The sequence below is a fragment of the Chenopodium album genome, chromosome 1 (assembly GCF_948465745.1).
Source record: "Chenopodium album chromosome 1, dcCheAlbu1.1, whole genome shotgun sequence".
Lineage (NCBI taxonomy): Eukaryota > Viridiplantae > Streptophyta > Magnoliopsida > Caryophyllales > Amaranthaceae > Chenopodium > Chenopodium album.
This window is the reverse complement of record NC_137834.1, coordinates 76,851,392-76,873,549: the sequence shown is the minus strand read 5'-3', so window position 1 is coordinate 76,873,549 and position 22,158 is coordinate 76,851,392.

Genomic DNA, 22,158 nt, shown 5'->3' with positions numbered 1-22,158 from the left:
ATTAAGTAGTCGGTTTGATTACAACAGCAAATAAGTGATCGACCTGATGAAAGATCGTCTCACTTAGCTTAAAGCGCCTAAGCATTGGCTCAAAAGTGGAAAAGGCACCGACATATAGGTTCAAAGCAACAGAAGCGCTGACATGCAAGCGTAGCGGAAGCAAAGTTCAGGCGAACTTTTAAAGATCGACAAGCGTGGGTCTTCGGTAATTTCCTTAGGAAAATTATCGCATCAAATGAGGATGACTTCTAGTGAAGGTATCTTCAACGGCATTCCCGAGCTTGCGGAAAGTTGTCACAAACAACTGGAGGTAATTTCGGGCGAAGTTGTCTTCGATCATATTCCCTTAGGCATGGAAGATGGTCATATTGCGGATGGAGATTGTTTCAAGAGAAATAATCTTCGATATTATTCCCTTGGACGTGGAATATTATCAATGCGGATGAGGATTGTTTCAAGAGAAATAATTTTCGATGGTATTCCCTTGGACGTGGAATATTATCATAGCAGAGGAGGATCGTTTCAGGCGAAGCAATCTTCTATATCGGAAGCAGTTACGGGCGTAACGGTTTTCAAGCGAGATGACATTCTCTAGGTTGTAGGAGGTCATCAAAACATCAAAACAACAGAAGCAGCAAATCGGTTACTTTCAGAGACGTGTGCTCGACGGTGCAAGATACGCGTTTCTTAACTCTTTTATCTGTTTAACTAATGCTAGTTTTTCAGTTATCGACGTTACAAGATTGATTTAGGATCGCAGAACGTTCTTAATCATTCTCCGTCCCTATCGCTACTTTGACTTTTGTTTTCAAAACTTGCGTTTCTCCAAACTCAGTCAAAGTGGGGGCATCTGTAGACACCCATTTGTGTCTCCCCAAAACCAAACCCAGTGATGAGTACCTTTCACGTCGAATCATAATCGAATGAAGCGAAAGTGTGGAAAGTCTAGTGTTGTGGATAGTTTTTAATTTCTTTTCTATTCTCTCTGTTTTTGAAAACTTATTTTAAGAAAACAACCAATCCAGTTTGGTTGGTCCATGATATGGGTCCAATAATAGTGTAGTTGGATGGGGCTTGTAAAGACCTTTCCAACGATATATTATAAGCCCAATTCCCATGAATATTGAAGAAGTTATGGCAAATTTACTAAACTGGAACCGGTTTGAGCTTTATGTATGGCCCAATGATCTAGAGGAGGGCCTAATATGGTTTATCATTCCTAATGCAATTAGGAATGGTTTTAGTCTTCTAGAATCTTCTAGAAGGTTCTTTTCATTCCTAATTCAATTAGCATTGATAAATTGACTTTTGTTGACTTTTCAGAGTTTTAATCAAAATCAAATAGTATTTTGAAGGAAATTATATGATTTTATCCTCCAGTATGGAAAACATATCTGATTTTCGAAAACGCGTTTAAATTAGGCTTTGCGCCTGACCCCAGGCTTTGGCGCCTGGCGCCAGTGTTGGTGCCTTGCGCCAATTAGCCAGGGTTTGCGCCAGCTCTGTTTTTTGTGCGTCAGACCCTGTTTTGTTTATTTTATATTTTTGGTTGATTTTCTCTATAAATAACGTATTGAAAACTCCGTTTTCATTAACCAATTCTCACGATCATTCATCTACAATCTGTTTTCTAATCTCTCTCTTTCCTTAATTCAAACTTTGTTTTCACATAAAAAATTTCGCATTCACAAGATTTAGAAACACCTAGTCGTATTCGAAGTTGCCTTCGCCCTAGACGTGAAAGGTTTAATTTCTGATGGTTTGGTCCCAATCTCTCTTTCAATTATTTAATTTAATTGTTTGTTTATTATTTTCCTTGAAGTTACTAACGTGTGTATTTTGTTATTAGAAAGAGGTACGAGGCATCAAAGTAAGTACTTTAATTGATTTATTGATATTATGATGTAGAAATCATGTTTACATTGTTATTATGATATTCCTAGTATCATGTCTAGGGTAATTTTAATATTAAATATGATTGTTACGATGCTTCCTATGTTCTTCCTAATATTTATGATTGTTAGTATCATGTTAGGGTTAAAGATTTTATATTTATTGCTTAGTGACATGCTAGGGTTTGTTATTAATCTTGTTAGTAACATGCCTAGGATCTTGCTACTATTATTATGCTTTAATATTAACATGATTTATGATTATAATTGTTATAATTTATGATGATTATGAATATTATTATTATTATTATTTTGATTATGATTATAATTTATGATTATTATTATTATGATTATTATAATTATTATTCATGATATTGATTATTTATTATGTTGCTTGATATTTATTGTTATTGCTTGATCACACCTTTTATGCAAGTTTAAAGAGAATTGGTACTTGTAATCACGCTTAATAAGATATTTAATAATCTTGTTAGGGTTAATGTGATTATAATTCAAGTGATCGCCAATAATAGATTTGTTTGTGCATTAAATTCAACCAATATAGATTAAATAGGTTTAGGGTTAATCCTAATGATTGCATGTTAATTATAAAACGCACATGAATACGATCAGAATAAAGTAGAGACCTATTATTAGGGCAGGTTCAATCTCTTTTAGGTTGGATTTGTACCTTCATCCTCGAACCCTTATTTGGTTCTAGACCTTATGGAGTTGACGATCTCTTGGATCGTTAAGGGGTGTAATCTTCACCTCGTGAACGGTTTACAATTTCCTAAAAAAACTTGTTGGCGACTCTTTTGCTCTATCTTCTTCCCTTTTGGACGCCACCGTACTTTGGTGTATGATCACAGTGGGGTTCAAGCTAGTGGGATTAAAGCTTGAAATTATTCCCTACAGTTGGGTATCTAATTGGAAAAGCAATCTCAATATTACTGAAACCAAGATTCATTATGTTGTGATAATTTAGTGAAATCTAGCGCATCTTTAATCAACATAAATAAAATCTAACATGCATAATCTACTAATGCATATAAAATATGACATACTATTGCCTCTTTGTCCTAAGAAAACTAGAAATGGCAAGCTCCCACTTGAATTATCATGGATCTCATCCACCTTGCTCCTTTGGGCCTTCACTTTATGGGCTTCTTTGGACTAACACCATTTAAATAACTAATCTATTTACTTTAAATAAAAGTTACAAAAATACTTAATGGTACGCTGTAGACACCCAAATGTGTCTCCCCAAAACAAAACCCATTGATGAATACCTTTCACGTCATTTGATTATCGAACGAAGTGAAAGTGTGAAAAGTCTAGTGATGAGGATGTTTTTATTAAAATATCTCTCTTTATGTTTTTCAAAAATATTTCTTTTCTTACTCTATTTATGAAATAGCCAGTCAAATTTGGTTTGGTCCATGATAAGGGTCATAGTAGTGTAGTTGGATTGGGCTTGAAAAGAGCTCTCCAACAATATATTATAAGCCCAATTCCGATGAATAATAAGGAAGTTATGGATTAAATTAAATTTGGCCCAATGATTTTACATGTGGCCCAATGATCTAGAGGATGGTCTCTTAATTATTATTCCTAAAGTAATTAGGATTGATTTTAATCTTCTAGGAATATCTAGAAGGTTCTTTTTATTTCTAATAAGATTAGGATTGAAAATTATATTTTTAAAGATGGTTTATTTTGAATAAAATATATGATTTGTCACAAATATGTTTTTAATTTGCTTAACGCGGAATAACCTGCTTAATCGTTTTATGGAGATGATTCCGCGTAAAAAGCGCGTTACACTTTTGACTTAGCGCGATACGACAAAATTGTCACCTGGCGCTGACAGCTGTCGCCTGGCGTTGCTTCTGTTGGCTGGCGCTGACTCCTGTCATTGGCGACAAGAGGTATTTTATTCCGAATATAACTTGATTTGATTCCGAGCTATTTTTTCTATAAATACAGGTCGTAGCTCCCCGTTTTTCATCAATCACAACCATCATCTATCTCTATTATCTCTCTAAAAGCTAGAAGCTTATTCTCCCTCTATTCTTTTTCTAACCTTCCCTCTCTTAATATTCCTCATTCATTAGTTCTAGACACACCTAGCCAAGTTCGAAGTTGCCTTAGCTCTAGACATGAATTGTTGATACTTTCAAAGGGTTTGGTCCCTAATCTCTATTTTAATTATTTAATTTAATTGTTTGATTGTTATTTTCCTTGAAGTTACTAACGTGTTTATTTTGTTATTAGAAAGAGGTACGAGGCATCGAAGTAAGTAACTTCTTTAATTGCTTTATTATTATAGAAATCATGCTTGGATTGCTTTGTTGATTCTTAGAATCATGTTCGGATGTTTTATTTCTTCCTAGTATCATATTTAGGGTTAACTAATATTTCTGATATTGTTATCATGCTTACTATTTCTTTCCGAATACCATGTTAGTGTCATGTTAGGGCTAATTGATCTTTATTGTGTAGTGACATGCTAGAGTTTGTTATTAATCTTGTTAGTATCATGCCTACGATCTTTCTACTATTATTAAGCTTTAATATGATTATAGTTATGATTATGATTATTATTATTGTTATTGCTTGATCACGTCTTTTACATATTTTTAAAGGGAATTTGTGCTTGTAATCACGCTGAATAAGAAAATTAATAATCTTGTTTAGGCAATATGATTATAATTCAAGTTATCGCCAATAATAGGTTCATTTGTGCATTAATATTGAACCAACATAGATTATAAGGTTATATGGTTAACTTATTAATTGTATGTTAGTCAGAAATAGAACATGAATACGAGAATAATAAAGTAGAGGCATATTTTTAGGGCAAGTTCAATCTCTTTTAGGTAGGATTTGTACCTTCATCCCCGAACTTCCAGTCATGGTTCCAGACCTATTGGAGTTAACGATCTCCTGGATTGTTAAGGGGTGTAACCTTCACCCTGTGAACGGCTTACAAGTTCCTAAAACTTGTTGGCGACTCTTTTACTCTAGTTTCCTTCCCTATGGACGCCACCATGCTTAAGTGTATGATCACAGTGGGGCTCAAGTGTGAGATGCTTGAAATATTTCCTACAGTTTTTGCGACTCCACTAGGGATGAGTTCTATTTTAATTCCTAAAATTTATTTTGGCAATGATTTAGAATGAGTGGATGAGACTCGAAAAGTTCTAGGTATTTCATGTGCGTAATTTTGATTAACATTATCGGTATAAGCATAAAAAGGTTCACGTTGGAAAGACCATTCGTAATTGTAGACACCCAAATGTGTCTCCCTAAAACCAAACCCAGTGATGAATACCATTCATGCCAGTTGATTATCGAACAAAGAGAAAGTGTGAAAATTCTAGTGATAAGGATGTTTTTATTAAAATATCTCTTCTTTCTGTTTTTGAAAATATTTTTTTCTTACCCTATTTATGAAAAACATGCATTCCAGTTTAGTTTGCTCCATGATATGGGTCCAATGATAGTGTAGTTGTATGGGGATTGAAAAAACCTTTCCAACGATATATTATAAGCCCAATTTTGATGAATAATAAGGAAGTTATAACCAAAATACTAAAGTGGGCCTAAACCGGATTTACCTACGACCCAATGATCATGTGGAGGGTCCAAAGGTTTAATCCTATTCCTAAAATAATTAGGATTTATTAGAATCTTCCATAAGTTTCTAAAAGATCTTAACTATCCTTATTGAAAAGATAAAATCAAAGAGTTTGAAATTGAATAAAACTTTCCTTTTTGTAAAATCCTAATTCTATTAGAATTTAAAGACAGTCAAATATTATTTTTTTGTTTTATAATCTTTATCCAAATATTATATGGTTAGATAGATCTTGAAATTATCTTTCCAATGATATGTTATAGTATTAATTTCGAGCTATAACGAAAACGATATGAAAGGGATATGAAGCTCTATCCAAAACTAACCTCCTTTCTCTATTTCGGCCATATCTTTTTATATACAAAATATTTTTTTCTGATTGTAATTGGGTTGGAAAGTAGACTTCAAGTTCTTTCCAACGACATATTATATGACTTATTTAGACATCTGGATCAAAAGATATAATAAAAACAAAATCCGCAAAAAACTGTCTTAGCACTGCCTGACGACAAGTTCGTTGCCTTGCGCTGCACCTGGCGATGCACCTCGTCGCCTGGCGACGAGCTCTGTCGTTGGCGATAGGATGATTTTTATTCCGATTCGAATTCTAACTCTTTTCTATCGGTTTCCGGAGTATTTTCTTATAAATAGGGTCCCTAGACCTCCGTTTTCAATCATCAACTCTCATCAAGAACTTCTTGATTCTCTCTCTCTCTCTTTCTAAACCAACCCTTTTACAAACACAATCCGCATTAATAAGATCTAGACACACCTAGCCAAGTTAAAAGTTGCTTTCTCCCTAGACGTGAAAGGTTGATAATTTATGAGGGTTTAGTCGCAAATCAAGTTTAAACTTTTTAACTATTTATTTCAATTATTTAATTTAATTGTTTCATTATTATATTTTCCTTGAAGTTACTAACGTGTGTATTTTGTTATTAGTAAGAGGTACGAGGCATCCAAGTAATTAATTTATGTGTTTATTGATATTTTGATATAGAAATCATGCTTAGATTATTATTTTGATTCCTAGTATCATGTCAGGATGTTTTATTGCTTCCTAGTATCATGTTTAGGGTAATAACTAAAATTTCTAATATCAAATATGTTTATTATGATGCTTCCTATTTTCTTTCCTAATATCATGTTAGTATCATGTTAGGAATAAACCTTTGATTTTTGATGTTTAGTGACATGCAAGGATGTGTTATTAATCTTGTTAGTATCATGCCTAGGATCTTGCTATTAATATTATGCTTTAACATGGTTATTTTAATTATGATTATTATTATTTTGATGATGATTATTTTAATAATTAATATTATGATTGTTATGTTGCTTGATGTTTATATTTATTATTATTGCTTGATCACAACTTTTATGCATGTTTAAAGGGAATTTGTACTTGTAATGACGCTTAATAAGATAATTAATAATCTTGTTTGGACTAATATGATTATAATTCAAATGATCGCCAATATTAGATTTATTTGTGCATTAATATTCAACCAACATAGATAAACAGGTTTAGGGTAAACCTATTGATTGCATGTTAGTCAGAAAGCGCACATGAACACGAATAGAATAAAGTAGAGGCCTATTATTTGGGCGAGTTATTTCTCTTTTAGATTGGATTTGTATCTTCATCCCCAAACTTCAAGTCATGCTTCTTGACATATTGGAGTTAAAGATCTCATGGATCATTAAGGGGTGTAACTTTCACCTTGTAAACAATTTACAAGTTTCTAAAACTTGTTGGCCACTCTTTTGCTCTATCTTCCTTCCCTTTGGACGCCACCATGCTTAAGTGTATGATCACAGTGGGGCATAAGATTGGGGTAAGGCTTGAAATATTCCCTACAGTTTTTGGCTACTCCGTTGGGGAGGATTTCTATTTTAATTCCTGAAATTTATTTTGGCAATGATTTAGAATTAGTGGATGAGACTCGAAAAGTTCTAACTATTTCATGTGCGTAATTTTTATTGACATTATTCGCATAAGCATAAAAAAGGTTCTCATTGGAAAGACCATCTGTAATGAGTAAAAGACATATGATTTTATCACGTAGGAAATTTGTGAAATATCTTTCACAATAAGAATCGAAATAATACTGCGAAAATTGGAAAATTCTAAGAACACAGAAAGCTACTAAGGCATGTAGGAACTAGCGCTGAGAAAATAAAGTTCGTCGCCTGAAAAATAGCCTCGTCACCTGGCGACAACCTTGTCGTCTGGGGACGGAGTTATTTTCTGGTGACAGAATCTGTTGTCTCGCGCCGTGTTCTTCCAATACCGAGCAAGAACTAACTCTGCCTTCTTGTTTTGACTATTTCTAGCACTGTTGGCTCGTTTCTACTTCCTGATTGAGTTTTCTCTCTTTTCTGAAACCCATATGGGTTCTACATATGGCCATAAACCTCTGGGGGTTCACGCTCCATCTACCCAATCGAACGCTCTTGGCAACGATGGGTACATCCAAGTTTTTTAATCCAACAAACCATGGAAGCAAGTTTAACTTGCGGGGTCCCATCCATACGCGCCAACCCTTCCAAAGGTAAGGCTTCCGCGTGATGCATCCGAACTCATAACCATGGACCCTCATTGACTAACTAACCTATATCCTTGAACTTTAGAGAACTAGAGCCATAGTTAGGTTGCAAATTCATTGCATCATATTGTGACTACTTGACTACTTGTGCATCTCTTACTTGTGCATACTTATTATGTGGCTAAACTAACCGTTTGGTTTAACTTGTGATCATAAATATTCTTAAATAAACTAACCAATGTCTAAAGGACTTTGCTTAATTAATTAATTAACATACCTTTAATCGAGTCATAGTTCCTTTAAGTCAACCCGAATTTTTATTCCCGTATACTACACAAACGTCAACTTGTTTTGGTCATAGCCGGAGTTATAGAAAGTGTTATTAGTTGTTCAACATATGGGTCTGTAGCCCCGAGTTTTATCTTTAAATTGGCGTTGGATGCGTCCCAATCAGAGTTACAGATAAAAAGATATGACTAAAATACTACAATTTGTCCTGTTTAATGCACATACATGAGGTCTTAACTTAGTCTTTGTTCGAGTCTAGTCACATGGTCATGACACAAGTCTTATCATGTCACCTACACTCACTAGTTTTGCACACACTAATATGTATGTACACCATGACCATGTCTTAGGTTCATGTATGAGTTGTTTTCCGTCACTCGAGTTGGGGGGGAAGTCCAATCTATTCCCATTCTCTTCCACATTATCTTCCATGTTGAATAGAGCTTGAGTCAAAATAAATAATTAAAATAAGGGTTTTTATAAGCTATAACCCTAAGGTATTCGAGTTTCTAAGGTGTACCCATGCTTTTTCAAGTTTCTAAGTTGTGCCCCTCAACTCACTACCATTAATGAATGGTACCCTCCTTGGGACTTCCACGTCACCTAAAGTTAACTATAAATTTAATATAAAGATGTTAAAAGGTAAGGAAGTGGTAGGAGAAATAAATCTTAGCCACCGCAACCCTAATAATGAAAACTGAAGCCACAAAATCACACTCTTAAATAACTTTTAAATAACTAATAAGGGTACATTTTAGTATTGATAAGGAGTTGAAGGGCACAACTTAGAAACTTGAAAAAACATGGGTACACCTTAGAAACTCGAATACCTTAGGGGTACAGCTTAGGAAAACCCATTAAACTTATCCCTAATTTCCCTTTCCACAGTACTTGGTCTAGGAGAGATAGACGATTAATCAAGGATAACACCTTCCTTCAAGTTCAACTTTTTAATTAACCGGTCAGTCGAACAAGAAAAGCTAAGAAGATAATGGCAAGTCAAGAAGAAGTCAATGAGCTTAAGAAGCAAATGGCTAACATGACTGAGGTGTTGAAGACTTTAACCCTTTAAATCAATGACCCTGTGAAACAACAAATGGATCTCATAAAAGAAAGCTTGAGCAAAATATCCAATGACTATAGATTCCAGGGCATTAGCTCACAAGGGGTCTCAGTGGACAAGGAGCTTCTTCCGCAGAAGTGCAATGCCAATGACATCCCTAAGTTCCAGCAAACAGACAATCCTTATTTCCACTTAAGAGCCTTTGAAACTATAATAAACATTAAGAGAATTGATAGGAAAGTCTTTCATTCTTTGTTTTCTTTATCTCTTGAAATTGTTTGTCAATAATGGTTCTGTTCTCTTGATAAAGAGAAAACCTCTACTTGGGATGCTATTGTAAATGCTTTCATTGATAGATATAAATGTAATATTCAAGTCGAAACCAATTATAGAAAACTTGAGATGTTAAGACAAAAAGAGAATGAAGGCTTTACTTCTTTCTTTAATAAGTGGAGGGAAACTTCCGCTAAGATGATTGAGGTGCCCATCGAAAAAGAATCTGTAAGGATGTTCATCAAGAACCTTCAAGACAAGTATTCGAAGCATTTGAAATATCAACACAACTTGAATACTTTCAAAACAATCTACGACATAGGAATTGAAATAGAAGATGACCTTGCAATGCAAAAAGCTGCTAACAATAGCAAAAACAGTGGCAGGAAAGGAAAGAAGAACGACAATCCTTCTTCTTCCGAAAACGCCCACTCTAGTAACAATGTTAGTACCTTTGATCTCACTAAAGTCTTAGCCATGGATAATCAAGGGTCTAAAAAGAAACTAAGGAAATATTTCACTCCTATTGGGATGAGCTATGATATTGCCTTCGATCGACTCCATGCCAAGTGACTCATTACTCCCATTGGACCTATTCAAGATCCTGCACCTGTGAAGAGATTTCCTAGTTGGAACCCATATGCACATTGCAAGTACCATCAAGGTAGGGGACATACCACTGAGAGTTTTTGGAAGCTAAAAGAGGCTATCCAACATTTGATCGATAAGAACAAGCTTCCCATACCTCCATCTAGCAAGAAGAGCGAGTGATGATAAAGCAAACAACACAAGGCGAGCTTCAACGACAAGATTTCATGACCTCTTTTACTATTTCCTTTTTATTACTCCTTTCTTCAATAAGTCTAGCATAGGCACCTTTTATTTTCCTTAGATTTAATTTGTAGGATTTTATTTTTTCCCTTTAATAAAAATGAACATTTCTTTTCTTGCCTATGATTACTTCATTACATTGCAAAATATATATATATATATATATATATATATATATATATATATATATATATATATATATATATATCATATCTCCTTTCACCCTTTCAAATATACAATCCTTTCTTCATACACCACTTTGAGCCTCGTCTAATGATAGACCTTTCTTTCTTCAACCCACCTAGACCTAACCTTGGGATAGGATGGTGTGTAACTTATGCAATTCCAAATGCTTGAGTGATTTAAAAAAAATTAAAATAGCAAAAAAATAATAATAAAAGTGTGCAAAAGGGCAAGTGTTCCAATGTCTTTGATATGAAAATATCTTGGATAAGAACACGTCTCGAGTTGCGTTTCTTATTGAGTGCTCGGTACCGTTCCTGAGAAACATGAATGCCAAGTGAGTGATAGACCGCATGATCGGGATTGCCCACATTTATAAAAATAAAATAAATGCAAAAGCAAAAGAGAGAGAAAAATATAAACTAAAAAAAGAAAAGAGAGCTCAAAAGTGAGAAACCTCAAGCATTAAAAATATAAAGATTCAATAGCAAGGTTGCACACCTTGGGGGCTTATCGAGGGCCTTGAGCCTTTATCCCCATCTTCAAACCTTTAACCTAACCACGTTACAACCCTTCAAAAGACCTTTTTGAGGTATACACACTTGTGCGAGGTTCGGCTAGAGCTTCGTTCGGCCAGATTCCTAATGGATACGTAGGCAACCTTAAAAAGGGGTGCAGCCGTAATAAAAATGCATTCATATTCATAATTAATCATATCACGATATCTCTAATGCTCATCCCTTTCCATGTAGATCTAGACTTAGCTTGGGGGCTTGATCCCTACATCATTAGCTTACCTAGCCTAAGAGTCACCATCATTTGACTCTTCTTGTAATAATATTTTTCCACACACTTAGCCCTTGTGGCCTAACTTTAGTGTCACTATCACACACATCACATATACATGACCAAATGTACTTCCCTTTGGAACCCTTTGTCATGAAATCTTAACACAACGTTGAAGCATACTTTGTCACTCACCACTCATCATTTCATCACAATGTATGAAGTGCTTAGCCTCCGTGCCTAAGTTACCCAAATACTTTCATCATTGAGTCAACAATCGAGATAGCCTAGGATGAATTAATCCTTGCACCTTGAGAGATAGTATCAAAGAACATTTGATTAAGCTCATTCAACATGTAGCATAAAAAACTTCTTCCTTTTTGTGCTTTCTTTTTCGGGAGAAAGTCGGTACCCTCCACAAAAAATCACAGATATTTTTTGCTTTTTATGGATTTTTTTAGTCGCACGATCACACTATAATGCACAAACGAGTCATGAACGTTGAGTCATGTCGTATCATATCATCTTGAATTGAGTCTACTAGATGTCTCAAGCACTTTTAGTCGAGTCATGACAAGTCATATGTGTTAAAGACACATTAAGTCTTTATTGATCCTTAGGAAAATCCTAAGATAATCAAAGAGAAGAGAAAAGTCCTATAGTGAAAAATATAAATGCAGATACATCCCAGCAAGCAAGAACATTCTCGGATTTTTTCGAAAAATTGCGAATATGACCGCATGAGATTCTTCCAAGATGAGAGGATTTTGAGCAAAATTAAATTAGTAATGAAGAGCTTTAATTTATAAAAAAAATGAGCGGATTTGGTTGAAAGGAAACGACCAAGTTCAAAGTTTGAAGCGAAACCGAGCAACGAACATCAGCACTAAGGGAAAAATAGGGAAGACCCGACTCTAGCGCCGGACAACAAGGTCGTTGACTGGCGACAACATCTATCGCCTAGCGACGGAAGCAAAGTGCGGCGACACATTTTCCAGTGGGCGCTGGTGCGGCGACACAATGCGTGGCCCCCATATTAGATTATGCGGACCTAGTGCAGTAATTTTTGGGTTCCTTGGTACGCCAGTTAGCCCCTATAAGCAATTTGACATGATTAAGTAGTCGGCTTGATTACAATCCTAATAAGTTATCGACCTGACAAAAGATCGTCTCACTTAGCTTAAAGCGCCTAAGCATTGGCTCATCGCAAGCACCGAAGTATTGGTTCACAAAGAATTCCTAGGATGGGAGATTTCCACAAATCGATTTGAAGCCTTTAAGAATATTATATATGGTTCTTGAGAAGGATTTTCCAAATATGGAAGGGTCGATTAGAAGATTCAAGATGAAGATGTCTTCAACAGGGGGACTTTACGATTAAAAAGTCTTTCGCTTAGATTTGGGAAGATAGCACGAGATGGGCAGTCTTCGACATCATTCGCTATGATTATGGAGGTTGTCACCAAGATTTGAGAAGATAACACAAGATGGGCGGTCTTCGACAGCATTCGCTAATATTGTGGAGGTTGTCACCAAGAATTGAGAAGATAGCACGAGATGGGCGGTCTTCGACGACATTCGCTAAGATTGTGGAGATTGTCACAAAGATTTGAGAAGAACGGTTCATGATGAGGCGGTCTTCGACGTCATTTGTTATGATTAGGAAGGTTGTCACTATGATTCTAGGGAAAAGCTTGAGATGTAGCATCAATGATAGACGACGTTCCCTAGGATGTGGAGAGTTGTCACAAAACTGAAGGTGGCTACAAAGCAGAGTTATCTTTGACGACGTTCCCTAGGATGTGGAGAGTTATCACAAAACTGAAGATGGCTACAATCAGAGTTATCTTCGACGATGTTCCCTATGATGTGAAGGATTGTCAAATAACTGTAGATGGCTACAAGCATAGTTATCTTCGATCGTGTTCCCAAAGATGTGGAAGATGGTCACAAACGGCAAAGGATAACTACAAGCACAGTTGTCTTTGAAGGTGTTTCCTAGCTTGCGGAAGACTATCATAGCAGAAATTCGAGGCAGCTACAAGCAGAGTGGTCTTCAGCAAATGCATTAAAAATCAGTTACCCCTAAAGACGTGTGCTCGACGGTGCAAGATATGCATTTCATAACTCTTTTATTTGTATAACTAATTCTGGTTGGCAGGTATCGGCGTTATAATAATGATTTAGGATCACAGAACGTTCTTAATTATTCTTCGTCCCTATCGCTAATTTGACTTTTCTTTTCGAAACATAAGTTTCTCCAAACTCAGTCAAAATCGGGGCTTCTATAGACACCCAAATGTGTCTCCCCAAAACCAAACCCAGTGATGAGTACCTTTCATGCCATTTGATTATCGAACAAAGCAAAAGTGTGAAAATTCTAGTGATGAGGATATTTTTATTAAAATATCTCTTCTTTCCGTTTTTAAAATATTTCTTTTCTTACCCTATTTATGAGAAACATGCATTCCAGTTTTGTTTAGTCCATTATATGGGTCCAATAATAGTGTAGATGGATGGGGCTTAAAAAAACCTTTCCAACGATATATTATAAGCCCAATTCGGATAAATAATGAGGAAGTTATAGCCAAAATACTAAACTAGGCCCAAACCGGATTCACTTACGACCCAATGATCATGTGGAGGGTCCAAAGGTTTAATCCTATTCCTTTAATAATTATGATTTATTAGAATTTTCCATAAGTTTATAAAAGATCTTAATTATCCTTTTTGAAAAGATAAAATCAAAGAGTATAAATATGAATAAAACTTTCCTATTTTTAATCCTAATTCTATTCGAATTTAAAGACAGTCAGATATTTTTTTTTGTTCCTAATAATCTTTATCTAAATCTTATATGTTTTAATAGATCTTGAAATTATCTTTCCAATGATATATTATGATATTAATTCCGAGCTATAACGAAAAAGAGATAAAAGGGATACGAAACTCTATCCAAAATTGACATCCTTTCACTATTTCGGCCATATCTTTTTATGAACAAAAGATTTTAATCTGATTCTAATTGGGTTGGAAAGTAGACTTTAATAGCTTTCCAACAACATATTATATAACTTATTTGGACACGGATCAAAAGATATGATAAAAACAGAATTCAAAAAACTGTCGTAGCACCGCCTGACGACAAGTTCGTCGCCTGGCGCTGCAGTGCAGCGCCTTGCAATGCACCTCGTTGCCTGGCGACAAGATCTGTCGTAGGCGACAGGATGAGTTTTATTCCAATTTGAATTCTAATTCTTTTCTATCGGTTTCCAGACTATTTACTTATAAATAAGTCCTTGGACCTCCGTTTTCAATCATCAACTCTCATCAAGAATTTCTTGATTCTCTTTCTCCCTTTCTAAACAAACCCTTTTACAAACACAATTCCGCCTTCACATGATCTAGACACACCTAGAAAAGTTCGAAGTTGCCTTCGCCCTAGACGTGAAAGGTTGATAATTTCTGAGGGTTGGGTCCCAAATTCAGTTTAAACTTTTTAACTCTTTATTTCAATTATTTAATTTAATTGTTTTATTATTATATTTTCCTTGAATTTATTAACGTGTGTATTTTTTTATTAGAAAGAGGTACGAGGCATCCAAGTAAGTAATTTAAGTGTTTTATTGATATTTTGATATAAAAATCATAATTAGATTATTATTTTGATTCCTAGTATCATGTTAGGATGTTTTATTGCTTTCTAGTATCATGTTTAGGGTAATAACTAAAATTTCTAATATCAAGTATGTTTATTATGATGCTTCCTATTTTATTTCCTAGTATCATGTTAAACCATGTTAGGGTTAAAGATTTGATTTTTGATGTTTAGTGACATGCTAGGATTTGTTATTAGTCTTGTTAGTATCATGCCTAGGATCTTGCTATCAATATTATGCTTTAACTTGATTATTTTAATTATGATTATGATTATTATTATTATTATGATTATTATTTTGATGATTATTTTTATTATTGTTATGTTGCTTGATGTTTATATTTATTATTATTGCTTGATCACACCTTTTATGCATGTTTAAAGGGAATTTGTACTTGTAATCACGCTTAATAAGATAATTAGTAATCTTGTTTGGACTAATATGATTATAATTCAAATAATCGCCAATAATAGATTTAATTGTGCATTAATATTCAACCAACATAGATAAACAGGTTTAAAGTAAACCTATTGATTGTATGTTAGTCAGAAAGCGCACATGAATACGAGAAGAATAAATTAGAGGTTTATTATTAGGGCGAGTCCTTTCTCTTTTTGATTGAATTTGTACCTTCAACCCCGAACTTCTAGTCATGGTTCCAGACCTATTGGATTTAACTTATGTGCATGGCTTAGTTCTTCGACAGCATTCGCGGTTTGATCTTTATGCGGCCCAATGGTCTAAAGGAGGGCCTATTATGAATTATCATTCCTAATGCAATTAGGATTGATTATAGTCGTATAGAATCTTCTAGAAGATCCTTTTAAATCCTAATGGGATTCGGATTGATAATTCAGTTTTAAGAGTTTTATTTTGAATAAAAGAAGTGTTTTGAAATGAAATTACAATTTTACCACTCGTACGGACTTTTACGATTTAATTTTTTTAATTAATAGAAAATGTGTGGAAAAATCTCCTGCAGCGCCGAATGTCAGAATTTCGCGGCGACAGAGGCGCGTTTTATTCCTCTTCATACTCTGATTACTTTTTATCATATCCGAATTTTTTTCATTGTAAATAGTGTCCTTAGACCTCCGTCAATTTTCAACAACTCTCATCGAGAATTTCTTGCTTTTCTCCCTCTCTCTTTCTAAACCAACTTTTTACAAACAAAATTCCACGCTCGCAAGATCTAGACACACCTAACCAAGTTCTAAGTTGCCTTCACCCTAGACGTGAATGGTTTTTATTTCTGAGGGTTTGGTCCCAAATCTCTATTTCAATTATTTAATTTAATTGTTTATTTTATTTTTTTCCTTGAAGTTACTAACGTGTGTTTTTTGTTATTAAAAAGAGGAATGAGGCATCCAAGTAAGTACTTTAATTGCTTTATTGATCTTTTGATATAGAAAACATGCTTAGATTGTTATTTAGATTCCTAGTATCATGTAAGGATGTTTTATTGCTTCCTAGTATCATGTGTAGGGTAACAACTAAAAATTTCTAATATCAAGTATGATTAAAAGAATGCTTCCTATTTTCTTTCGTAATAACATGTTTGGGTTAAAGCTTTGATTTTTATTATTTAGTGACATGCTAGGATTTGCTATTAATATTGTTAGTATCATGCCTAGAACCTTGCTATTATTATGCTTTAACAAGATAATAATAATAATAATAATAATTATGATTATTATGTTTCTTAGTGATTTTTATTGTTATTGCTTGATCATACCTTTTATGCATGTATAAAGGGAATATGTACTTGTAATCACGCTTAATAAGATAATTAATAATCTTGTTTAAGTTAATTTGATTATAATTAAAGTGATCGCCAATAATAGATTTATTTGTGCATTAATATTCAATCAACAAAGATTAAACAGGTTTAGGGTTAACCTATTGAGTGTATGTTAGTAAGAAAGCGCACATGAATACTAGAAGAGCAAAGTAGAGGCCTATTATTAGGGCAGGTTCTTTCTCATTTAGATTGAATTTGTACCATCATCCCCGAAGTTCCAGTCTTCGTTCCAGACCTATTGGAGTTAACGATCTCTTGGATCGTTAAGGGATGTAACCTTCACCCTGTGAACGGTTTCCAAGTTCCCAAAAGTTGTTGGCGACTCTTTTGCTCTAGCTTCCTTCCCTTTGGACGTCACCGTACTTAAGTGTATGATCACAGTGGGGTTCAAGTTTGGGGTAATGCTTCAAATATTCCCTGCAGTTTTTGGCGACTCCATCAGGGGAGGATTTCTATTTTAATTCCTAAAATTTATTTTGGCAATGATTTAGAATGAGTGGATTTGACTCGAAAAGTTCTAAGTATTTCATGTGCGTAATTTTGATTAACATTATTGTCATATGCATAAAAAAGGTTCTCATTGGAAAGACCATCCGTAATGAGTAAAAAACATAGGATTCTTACACGTAGGAAATTTGAGGAATATCTTTCACAACTAGAATCGAAATAATACTAGGGAAACTGGAAAATTTAAAGAACACAGAAAGCTGCTGAGGCATGTAGTAACTAGCGTCTAGAAAACAAAGCCTATCGACATCTTGGTAGATAATAAAGCGAATCACGCGCTTCTCTCATTTATGGATGGGTACGCAGGGTACAAACAGATTCTCATGGCGAAAGATGACATGAAGAAAACAACATTTATAACACCTTGGGGTAATTACCGTTACACAGTAATTAATGCAATTCGGGTTAAAAAATGCGGGTGCCCCTTACCAACAAGCAGCAACTACCCTACTCCGTGATATGATGCACAAAGAGATTGAAGTATATGTGGACGATATGATTGTGAAATCAAAAGATTGCCTAGGACATCAAGTAGCCTTAAGAAAATTCTTCGAAAGGCTAAGAAAATACAACATGAGGTTGAATACATCTAAGTGTGCTTTTGGCCTTGGAGTCACCTCAGGCAAGCTCTTGGGATATGTCATAAGCTCTAGAGGAATAAAGATAGATCCAACAAAGATAAAGGAAATTATGTTAATGCCACCGCCCAAAACCGAGAAACAAATTCGAGGATTTATTTGACGCTTGCAATACATAAGTAGGTTCATATCGAAGCTAACAACGATATATGAACCAATATTCAAGAAACTCAAAAAGAATGTGCCAGTGATATGGGACGGTGAATGTCAAAAATCCTTTGAAAAGATCAAAGCCTATCTAGCAAATCCTCCCGTATTAGCTCCAGTGCTTCTAGGGATTCCTCTTAGGTTATAATTAAAAGTTACTAAAGAGACAATGGGGGCTATGCTTGCACAAGAAGTAGAAGGAAAAGAAAATGTGATTTACTACCTAAGCAAGAAAATTCTCGAGCATGAAGTACGCTACACACCGCTTGAGAAATTGTGCCTCGCATTAGTGTAGGCCAGAACCAAGTTAAGACATTACTTGTTCGTGCATACAACCTTTGTATTTTCTCGAATGGATCCACTTAAGTACCTATTTGAAAAGTCTACACTCAATGGGCGCATATCAAGATGGATAGTCAACTTAGCCTAATTCGATGTAAGATTCATGCCTCAAAAGGCTATCAAAGGATCTTTGGTCTCGGACTTCTTAGCGGATTTCCCAATAGAAGATTCAATGCCAGTGCATGACAACGAAATTCCAGATGAAGACTTGATGGTCACAGAAGATGATACTTGGACTTTATACTTCGACGGAGCCTCAAACTAAAAGGTATGTGGCGTTGGAGTATTATTAGTATCACCTAAGGAAGAGCATGTTCCAATCTCCATAAAGTTAGATTTTGACGTTACCAACAATGCTGCTAAATACGAAGCATGCGTGGTAGGCCTCGAAACAGTTTTGGCATTGGGAGTGAAGAAATTGCGAATATTTGGAGACTCTTCCTTGATCATCAATCGAATTTCTAAAAGATGGGAAGTAAGGAGTGAAAGCCTAGCCCCTTACCAAACCTATCTGGAGACTCTCACCAACTAGTTGGAAAAGGTAGAATACACCTATCTACCGAGTGAGGAAAACCAATTTGCTGATGCCTTGGCAAGACTAGCCTCAATGGTTAGGATTCCTACGGAAATTGAGAAAATGCCTTTAACCATTGAAAAAAAGGCATAAACCGATTTACATTCAGGCCATAGAAGATGATGAAGTGGTCTAAGAAGAAGACGAAGAGCCATGGTATACAGATATACTTAATTATGTCACCAAAGGAGAATATCCTCCTCGTGCTGACTAAAGAGCAAAGCGAGTACTAAGACTCTTAGCTTCCCAATATGTTCTAATAGAAAACGAGTTACACAAAAGGGTACCTAAGGGTCAAGCTCTCTTATGTGTAGGGAAAAAAGAAGCCAAAAGAGCTATGAGGATAGTCCACGAAGGCATTTGTGGAACTCATGTTAATGGCAAAATTCTAGTTTGAAAGATAATGCGAGAAGGATATTATTGGACTAGCATGAATAGGGATTGTCATTAATATGTAAAAAGATTCCCTAAATGCCAAATATACGCTAACTTGTAACATGTTATTCCATCTCTACTCTACACCTACACTTCACCATGGCCATTCTCTACATGGGGAATTGATATTATCGGTAAAATTACCCAACTGGGAACGGAGGTCACGAATACATTTTAGTAGCAATTGATTACTACACAAAGTAGGTTGAAACACAGTCATACGCTAAACTCACTGCAAAACATGTAGCACTCTTTATCGAACGGAACATTATTTGTCGATATAGAGTCCAACATGAAATGATAAGTGACAATGGAACTCACTTTCAAGAAGAATGTGAAGAATTGTTACAAAAATATGGTATTCAACACCATCATTCCTCTCCTTATAGGCCTCAAGCAAATGGAGCGGTTGAGGCAGCTGACAAAAACTTAAAGACTATTATCGAGAAAATGACAGAAAATTACAAGGATTGGCCTGACAAACTCCATTTCACACTTTAGGGTTATCGCACATCAATTCGTACATCAACAGGAAATACGTCATTCTCCTTGGTTTATGGAATAAATGTCGTAAAACCTGTAGTGCTAGAGGTACCGTCTCTACGCATTGCATTAGAAAGCAAACTCGATGAATTCAAATGGACTAGGGCAAGATAAGAGGATCTAATTCTACTCGATGAATAGCGACTAGAAGCTCTACATCATACCCAATGATATCAAACCTGTATGGCTTGGCACTTTACCAAGAAGGTCAAGACAAGAAACTTCAAAGTAGGAGACTTGGTGTTAAAAGCATTAAGGAAAAAATTATTTGGATCCAAGAGGCAAATTTAGGCCTAATTGGTCCGGACCATATATCGTCAAAACCATTATGTCAGGAGGTGCAGCAAAACTAACTGATATGGATAGCAATGCCGGTTTTTTTCGAATATCTGGGAAAATTTCGGTGTATTTCGGAAAATTTTCGACTTCCGTACTCGAGAAAATTTCTGAAAATAATTTAAGTTGTTTTCATTGCTTTATTAAAATAAATAAAACGTTGATTTAATTAAAAAAAAGCTGAAATTGCATTAATAAAATAAAGTAAAAATTACATTACAGATGAAATTTAAATAAAAGCTTAATAAAATAAATCGACTTAAAATTTAAGCTAGTCTAATAAATTCGAAGTTAAGCAATGCTTCAATCTTTCTTCTCTTTCTTTGCTCGTTTCCAATTTTTGTCTGAGTCCTCTTCATCATCCATGACTTTAGCTAGTAGGCATCCTATAGAGGACTTACATTCAATTTTAGAGTAAATGGTTTCTCCCTTAGTTAGGACTCCATGTTTCTTTTCTACCCAAACCTTGTTTTCTGAAGTGTCAGCTTCTCTTTTCTCTTTACCCTTAGTAGTGTCTTTCTTCTTAGGCATCACAGGTGTTTTAAATTCAACCTTTTCACCCAAACTTTCCTTAACAGGAATTACTTTGTCACCTAGACGGTTCTTCACATTGGTTCTACTCTCATTTTTCTCCATGTCCTTCGTAGGGCTTATTAAGAAGCCAATTCTTCACATTATTGGGCAAGGAAGGAGGAACCTTTTAGGTTATCACTTCCCATAAAGCCCAAGCACTCCAATATGTGTCAAACTTCTCTACTTCTTGTGAAACAGAGAATTCATAAGGACGACGGAGATCTCCAGAAGGAAATGTTTGAAGTAGACTGTATTGCCTTTTTACCCTACAGGGATAATAAAAAGTCATCTTGGTTAAGCTTGGAAGACGGCAGAAGGGTTGCTTGTGGACACCAACCATCTTCTCAATTTTCCACCATGGGACGACCCACTTGATAGCAAAGTTGAAAGAGGAAAAAATTTTACTCCACTCATGGCGACCCATCTTAGAGAAACGCTTCTTTCGCCTCACAAAGCAATTTGGAGTATATTTTTCAATGTTGTCAGGAGGACTAATTAATTCTAGTCTCTCCATTAGCCATATATGCAAAAAAAATTGAATGCAAATAAATAATATTACTATACAAAAATATGTTTTTGATTTCTGTAATTGAAAATATTATTTTTCTACTTGTAATAAAATAAGAGAGCCCTGAAAAGGTGCGTTTGGTTTTTTTTCTTAAATTCATCTAGACTAAGCATAGTCTCTCAAACAATTAATGACATTGGATTCCTTCTAGAATCAATTTGTTCTAAGACAGTTAATATGATTGCTTGACCCTCATAGTTTCTACCACTAGTGAGAAGATATTGGTTAAGCATACAAAAGAGAAAAGCCCTTCTTCTATAAACATGAAAAGACTCAGAATACGGTCTATCAAAGTAGTGGCGTGCAAATTCTTTTAAATTAACTACGCTACCATGTACAATATTTGTTAAATCTCCGTCTTTTAAATTAAAGAAGCGCTCAAAATCTTTATAATAATACTCTTTCACTCTAGGAATTACCGCAAGATCTAATGAAGGGAAGCCTAGGATGGCACCAAATTCTTCCGGTAAAAGGCTAATTTCATCACAACCTAGTCTAAAGCAATGTGTATCTGTATCCCAATATTC